This window comes from Miscanthus floridulus, chromosome 8 (genome assembly GCF_019320115.1).
Source record: "Miscanthus floridulus cultivar M001 chromosome 8, ASM1932011v1, whole genome shotgun sequence".
NCBI lineage: Eukaryota > Viridiplantae > Streptophyta > Magnoliopsida > Poales > Poaceae > Miscanthus > Miscanthus floridulus.
In genome coordinates, this window is record NC_089587.1 from 79,528,526 (window position 1) to 79,536,657 (window position 8,132).

The 8,132-nt window shown below is 39.7% G+C and overlaps 1 pseudogene; it reads left to right on the forward strand.

Annotated features, from left to right (window-relative positions):
- The first annotated feature begins 1,176 nt into the window (after positions 1 to 1,176).
- On the forward strand, positions 1,177 to 3,386 carry LOC136469455 (uncharacterized; annotated as a pseudogene).
- The last annotated feature ends 4,746 nt before the right edge of the window (positions 3,387 to 8,132 follow it).

Consider the following 8,132-nt stretch of genomic DNA (forward strand, 5'->3'; position numbering starts at 1 on the left):
TTCGATAATAGAAGTTTTCAATTGCCAAATGAAGTGGCAATCAGCTCAAAGGCATTTATATTCTTTTATGCTTTGAATTTGAGTTTAGGAAAAGCCATACTATAAAGAAGGATTCTAGTACAGTTGGTCAACTATGCAACCAGATGCTCAAAACTACAGATCTATATCCTCTTACCCAGCCAAAGCAGCTAGCCAAAAATCTCTAGATTCTACCTTTTTGGCTAGGGCAGCAGTGCCACCCTATGAGGGCGGTAGTGCCGCCCATAAACGACCGTTGGGACCTAAGAGGTATAAATACCATTTGGGCCAGCCCACAACGTGGAGCCTTCTTCTCCAACGGTTCAGTTTGAAAATGAACATACCAAAGCTCACATCTCTCTCCTCCATTGTTGCTCCTTCATCCCTCAAGCAAATCCTTGATTCCCACCATCAAAACATGAGAGAAAAGGCAGCAAAACTCGATTGAAGAGAAGATCCACTGATTCCCAAAGTCTAAGAGCATTTGGTTCACGTTTGGCTAGCGGTTCTAGGGTTTGTTACTCTTGGAGCTTACTCCTAGCCAGCCCTAGCCAGCTAGGCATCGTCCTTGCGCTTGCCAACTCGTGTGGCAGCCTTGGGAGATTTGTAACCTCATCTGCAGCTAAGAAATTACCCCACTTCAAGAGTTCATTCTCTTGATTTGAGAACAAGGGCAAGGCAAGCCTTGGTGGCAAGCCAATCCTTTTGTGGATGCCTCAACAACATGGACTTAGGCAAGCCTTGGTGGCAAGCTGAACCATGGGATAAATTTTATGTCTTGCATGCTTCACTTTGTATTCTTGCTGGTTTAGCTCTTTGCTAGCTGATTGTTAGAGTTTGGTAGCTTGATCCTCTCTTGTGTGAGATTTCTATGGTATCCGGTCTTTGAACTAGATTTTGTCTTTCTGTTGCAGGATTGAGTAGCTGAGAGGGTCAGGTTACTATCTGTGAAATATCAACGTTGTCTGCTTTATTTTCAAAGAGCGGCAGTGACACCCTATAAGGCCGGCAGTGCCGCCCTCTGTTCTAACAGAGTTTTGAGTTAAATTTTTATAGGCCTATTCACCCCCCTTTAGGCCTCCTAGGTGACATCAAGGTCCTTTCAATTGGTATCAGAGTCTGGCTCTCAATTTTGGGCTTAACTACCTTAAGAGAACAATGTCGACAAGTGAGGATGTATCTCTAGAACTTTTACTTTTAGATGGCTCAAATTATATATCTTGGTCTGCTAGTGTGCTTGATGTTTTTAGGACCATGGGTCCTCAAATAGAGCAGATTGTAGATGTGAGCATTTCACCTCCTCATGATGATTTGATCTACCTATCGAGAGAGGAAGTGAAATGCTTACAACTCAATGCTCAAGTTGCTAATGTCTTATTTAGTGCTTCGAGTGAAGATGTACTTGATGCTGTCATATTTGGAGATGGTGAACCACTTGGTGATGCTCATATCATTTGGACCACACTCAAGGAAATGTATGGCCACTCCAAATGTGAAGAGAGCAACCTCTCATTGGAAAAACCACTTGAGGAATGCTCAACTTCATCGACAAATGATGAGCCTCAAGTAATTCTCTCAAAAGGCCTATTTGATCATGCCACATCCACTTCCTCGCCAACATATGACTTATTGGATGGTAATGAAATAGTTGGTGAGAACAATATTTTTACATGTGGTACTTCTACTTTCTTTAGTTCTTATGAGACTAACATTTTGAAGGAAGAAGAAGCTTGTGATTGGTGGAAGCCAAATGATGAATCCACCTTACCAAGAAGCTCAACTCTCTATACCACTTCACATATTGGTCTCATGGCAAAGAAAGAGAAGAAAGTGGCAAGTGAGAGTGACAGTGATAGTGGTAGTGATGATGATGAGATCAATCAACACCTTGCACGTCTAAGCAAGAAAGACAAGTTGATAGTGATCAAGTTCATAGAGAAGATTCAAGAGCAAGAAGAAGATCTCTACAAGCAAGAAGAGCTTCTCATTGAAAAGATCAAATGCTTGGAGAAGTTGACCAAAAAGCATGAAAAGCTTAAGTGCTCTCATGCTAGCTTGGTCCAAAGGTATGAAAACTTGTCAATTGAGCAAACTCATACTATTAACTCTCTATCTTGTGTTGCTCAATTAGAAGATCAGAATTATATGCTCAAAGACAAGTTGGAAAGGCTTACTAGCAAAAATGAGACTTTGCAAGAAAGTCATGATGGGCTTTTGTGCTCTCATGAGAAGCTTATGGAGTTTCATCTCATGCTAGAAGTTGCTCATGAGGTTGTGGTAACAACGGTAAAATCATACCAACCTCACACTCACAAATGCACATATACACAAGTTTCATCTATTTTATCATGTGCTAACAAGTGTTGCTCTCAAGCAAGCCAATCTTCCGTTGAGCATGTAATTGTAGAAACTTGTGATGATTCCATTGCAAAAGAAAATGAATAGCTCAAGGAAGAAGTTGAAATGCTAAAAAGGGACTTGATTCAATGGAAGGGTAAGTGCAATGCTCAACCTTTTCAAGATAACCATGAGACATGGTGAAGAAGCTTGAGAAGGGATCAACCGATGCATGCATCAAGCCTTATCAAAGGGGTTACAAGTCCAACAATGGCAAAGTGAAGGGGATACTTAAAGAAGTGCAATCTGTCTAGAATACAGTAGTTCAGCCAGCTGCACAGACTGTGGTAGTGCCGCACCCCAAGGGCGGTAGTGCCGCACCTAGACAGAATAGGAAAGTTCCCAAGGCCATCAAGGTGCAATGTCAATCAAAGAAGACTCTCATCACTTGCTTCAAGTGCAAGAAAGACGGTCACCATGTCAGAGATTGCCCCTTGAAGAAAGAAGAGAAGGGCATGAGCAAGATCCAAGAGAAGAAGAAGATGGCTCATGTCAAGTTCTCCAACATGGGACACAATGCTTCTATGTGTTCCAACAAGGTCGATGATCAAGCCACACTTCCAAAGAACAAGACAAGAAGAAGCAAGAGGAAGTGTTATGGTTGTCATGAGAAGGGACATGAAATTGACTCATGTCCTAATAAGAAAAGTGAAGGCTTGTCATCATCAACAAAGAGGTTCATTAGCAAGGTAGCAAGCAAAGTGCAAGAAGAGAAGGCTAGAAAGAACAAGAATCGCCTATGCTACACTTGCAAAGGAAAGGGACATTTAAGTATAGATTGTCCCATGGGTAACACTTCTTAGCTCAACTTGTCAATTGATTTAAATATGCTTAGGAGGCCCAAAAATGACACTTGTGCTAGAAAGGTGATTGGTTCACCATGTGCTAGCACACAGGCCATTTGGGTGCCTAAGTCTCGTGTGACTAGCCATAATGGACCCAACATAGTTTGGGTACCAAATTATGCTTAGTAAGTGTTGTAGGTACTTGAAGGTGATATGAAGCTTTGGGGTGCTTAAGCAAGCTGATTGAAAATATTCACTCAAGCTATCAATCAATTCACATTGCATATTCTTATATGGTTGACCCGAAGATGAATCAATGGAAATACTTCAAACTTCATATTCACCTCGGTAACTAGTACCTAACCCTTGCTAGCTAGCCACTTGACATGTGTAGTCTCTAATAGTTCACAAATATATGTGTGTTTGTGAATTATTAAGAGTGGCTAGAGTACTTCAAGTCTAAGTGAATCATTTGCCATATGATGCTTTTAAATGGCTCTCTAGTAGAGCAAGATCTTATTCATGTTGTAGGAAAGGAGGATCCACCATATGAAGCAATCAAGCAAATGACTATAGGCGATATTAGGCCACAAGAAGATCGAGCCACTGATGATGAGGATCCATAGGATGTTGCTGCACAAATTTCCGCTGACGTACTCTATCGACAAGGGTAGCACTCACCTGCTGAAAATCAGCAGGGCGGCAGTGCTGCTCCTGAGGGCGGCAGTGCTGCCCCATCCACCTCAGCAGTAGCTCCTTCAACTCCTACTCCACCACTTCAAGGGCTCAACCTAGAGCCTATCTTTGAACAAGAAGAAGCTAAAAGTCTAGAGGAAGAACAAGGAGGTGTTGAGCATCCAAGGCTACGTCACACTATACAACGGGATCACCCCATTGACAACATCCTTGGGAGCATTCGAAAGGGGGTAACAACTCATTCACATTTAGCAAATTTTTGTCAATATTACTCATTTGTTTCCTCTTTGGAACCTCTCAAGGTAGAACAAGCACTTGGAGATCCAGATTGGGTCATGGCCATGCAAGAAGAGCTCAATAACTTCGAGAGAAATCAAGTGTGGAACTTGGTAGAAAGGCCTAATACTAATGTCATTGGTACCAAGTGGGTCTTCTACAACAAGCAAGATGAAAATGGCCATTGGTGATATAAGACCATAAGAAGTACATGCTACAAAAGTGGAAGCTCTTCAAGTTGCTGTTGTACCAAATTCCGCTGACAACTCTGATGCACAGGTGCAGCACACCCCTGCTGCAAATCAGTAGGGCGGCAGTGCCACACCCAAGGGCGACAGTGCCGTCCCTCCTACATAGTAGCAGCTGACTCCACTCTAGTTCATGGACAAATCTACAACCTTCATATGTGCAAGATGAAGATGAAAAGACCACCTCATCCATTACAATCAAGAAGGGTGGTAACATCTAAATCTCAAGTGCAATTTATTTGAAACTAAACTCCTTTGTGTCTTGTGTAGCCACTTAGGATAATAGAAGCACTTAAGGATATTCATTGGTTGCTAGTCATAGAATAGAAATATGATCAAAATTGAATTGATCATCCACACCAAACAACATAGATGACTTGACTTTCCTTTGTGGACTTCAAACCAAGAAAAACAAGATGAAGCAAGTTTATGTTCGTGCACATTATGAGTTGGTTTGATGGATTTGGAATCTTGGTACCCATTGGAGGATACAAGTAGACTTCAAAATGGCCAAGAATAAAGAATCAAGCTCAAGTCAAGTAAAGGGACTTATTACTCACAAGTCGAGAACTTCCTACTTGATGGAATCTTGTCATATGTTAGATTGCCAAATTCTCATTCTCATATTATGGGCATCTACATGCTATAATGGTTGTGAGTATCTCTTGGCATAGTTCAAATTGATTACACTATTGTTACCATGACCTAGACATAGAGTGAAAATCTCAAGTTCTTAAATGAATAAAGTGCTATGTGAGAAATTCAAATACTTAGAGCACTTATAAAAGGAGACTTTAATCTATGGCTAGAGTTGTGAGACTAATCTTTCTCTCTAAGTTATTTATGTAATCTCACTAAATGAGAATGTGTTTCTCAAATAGAGTGTGCTATTATATGAAGGCTATCAATCCAAAACCATGTGATGTATTTTCTCTCTAGCTAATTTGGATTAGATTTGTCTATGTTAGCCACTCACCATAATATGGCTTAAATCTGCCCTTTGGACTTAAATGACCAACCATGCACATTTACATTTCCATTCCACTCAAAAGAATGTGCATGAGGCATCAAGGGAGATTTAGTCCATGTTATGAGGTTTCTCCATATTGGTAACCCACTTGTCATCCACATATAAATGGTTACTAAATGGAAAACTAGTGCTTGTGTTACTAATGTCTTCTTATGATTGAGCTTATTCATAGAAAATCAATAAGAAGATGTTGTGCTAATTTAATTCACAAGCTTAAGGGTTATTCTTCACCTAAAGAAAGATGTTGCTGCTAAAGACCATTTAGATCAAAAGTTTTAGTTTTGCTTGAATCAAGTTTGAGGTTGATTTGAATAAGCTATACAGAAAGAATTCACAAGATTACGAGTGTTGATGAGAGGACTGAATGGATATAACATCTTGTATGTATTCGCAACTGAAATCACCTCAAAGATTGGACAGGAAAAGAAAAAGAATCATCGATCATCAAATCTGTCCAGAAAATTATAAATCTGAGTTGACTGCCTTCAAGCACGGATTTGGAGATTCAAATACTGATAAATTAACCTGAAACTTTGTGAGCATGCTATACACATCTAGTACTTGTTGCTGTACAATTGGTATGAAGATTGGTTTTGAAAAAAATCAGTTTTGAGTTGGTTTCTGTCAGCTTCAACAGTGCAGTTTCAGATTTGAGCAGTTCTGGTAGAAAATTATTTATACTCACCAAATGGAGTTCAAATGAGCCAAATTTTTTAGAGAAGTTAGAGGACTCATAGATGAAGATCTCTACCAATTTTCATGCATATTGGGCTAGTGGTCTGAGAGATATGGATTTCTCTTTTTCTTTCTGAGGATGACAGAATCTGAAAACTGACTGAATGAAATTGGATTGCATTGTGGCAACAAGATTGAGTTAGCTCTCAAGTTGGTCATGAAGAATCATTAAATATGAGAAATATAAATTTGGTCTAAAGGAGTTTCAATGAAAGAAATGAACTCACACAAGGGTCCAAATAAGTTGCAATCAGAGTACAAGCAGCAGCAAGTGATTGCAACTAGTTGGAACAAGAAGTAATCAGCTAAGACTATTGAATTGCAAGCAGTTTCAAGGAGTTCAAATCAGTTGAAGTATAGTACAAGTCACTCCCTTGACCTCATATTGTTAATGTGCTTAAGTGAACTTTGTGTACTCTTGTATGCACAAATTTAGGGGGAGCTTAGCCTATATCTTGTGGGATTATTGGTTTCTTTCAAGTGTTTGATGTGCCATCCCACACATGGAAAAAGGAGGATGGGTAGTTCCTTTGGATTCTCCAGGTGTTTCACAATTATTCTAGGAGGTCTCGGTCTTTATAAACCAAGTGCTCCTGGTTTAAATGTTGAATGTCCCAATCCTTTAAATGGACCTAGGTTTGGATGAGATGGAGAAAATAATTGAAGAGTGGGCTTTCATTGCTATTTCTCCTCTCTAAGTGCTCATCAAGTGCTTATGATCCATCCCATTGATCTCCCAGGATCTTATCAACAAAAAGTGGTAACTCCTAGTTCATAACTTGTAAATTTCATGAATTTTACCTTTGCTCTCTGTGTGAGTTGCTTTAGGTAAAGAAAGAACTAGGAAACTAATATGGATCTTGGATGATCACAAAATCTCTAATTCACCACATTTCATCAAGAGAGAACTATAGCCATCCAAATCATTGAAGTCTAACTTATGATGGTCATATCGATGAAAATAAGTGTGGTGATCTATCTACCTTGGTGGTGGTATGTTTCCTTGGCATAATTTCAGTTGTTGCAAAATTATAATGCCTTGACCAAGATATAGGATGAACTCCCCTCGACTCTTAAACCGATTCTAGTGCATTTCACAAGTAATTCAAGCACTTGATGCACATATTAAGGGGGAGCCCATCCTATGCCTTGTGTCTTTTAAGACTAATCTTTTCTTCTAGTGAATTTGTGTAGTCTCTTGCTGAGAATGAGTTTCTCATGGGTATGCTACATTAATTCAATCCAAATTGCACCACCTAGATGACATTATGAGATACAGGTATTCATTCCAATTGGCATCAACTGGTGAAGATCCTTTCAATAGAACAACACTTGCACTTGTTGATCTTGAGATTTCTCTTGGTTGGGCTAGATAGCTCTCGAAACAAGCTTTCCAGAAAGTCCAAGATCACTAAAAACAGAGTTCGGAGTAAAGATATATGACGTTTTCTGTGAGGTGACCTGTGCTGTTTCTGAGAGCTATGGCAGTGCCGCGCATAAGGGCGGCAGTGCCGCACCTATACAGGTCTTGATGGCTAGTTTTTGAACTCCAATGGCTAGTTTTGGTTTTGGATGTATATATACTCATCCCATGGCCCCTGGTCTAGCTGCTGATGACCAAAACATTACAAAGCCTTGTGAAGACTCTCTCAATTGGTGTTAAAATTATGAAGATCATATTTCAATTGGTATTGATTGATAATCTTTAACTTGGTATATCAAGAAATTTGTCTTCAGCTGATATCTCAATATGACAACAAGAGCTAGCAATGGACTTTCAATTGATATCAAGCACAAGTTTATGATATCTCCTTGAAGATGATGATGATGAGAGATGGGCACAAATGAAATTATGTTGCATAAAGAAGTACTAGTCCCATAAAAGCACTAATCCAAGTATTGAAATCATCTTCATGGTGGAGATTATGAGGCTTAGAACAAAGGTAT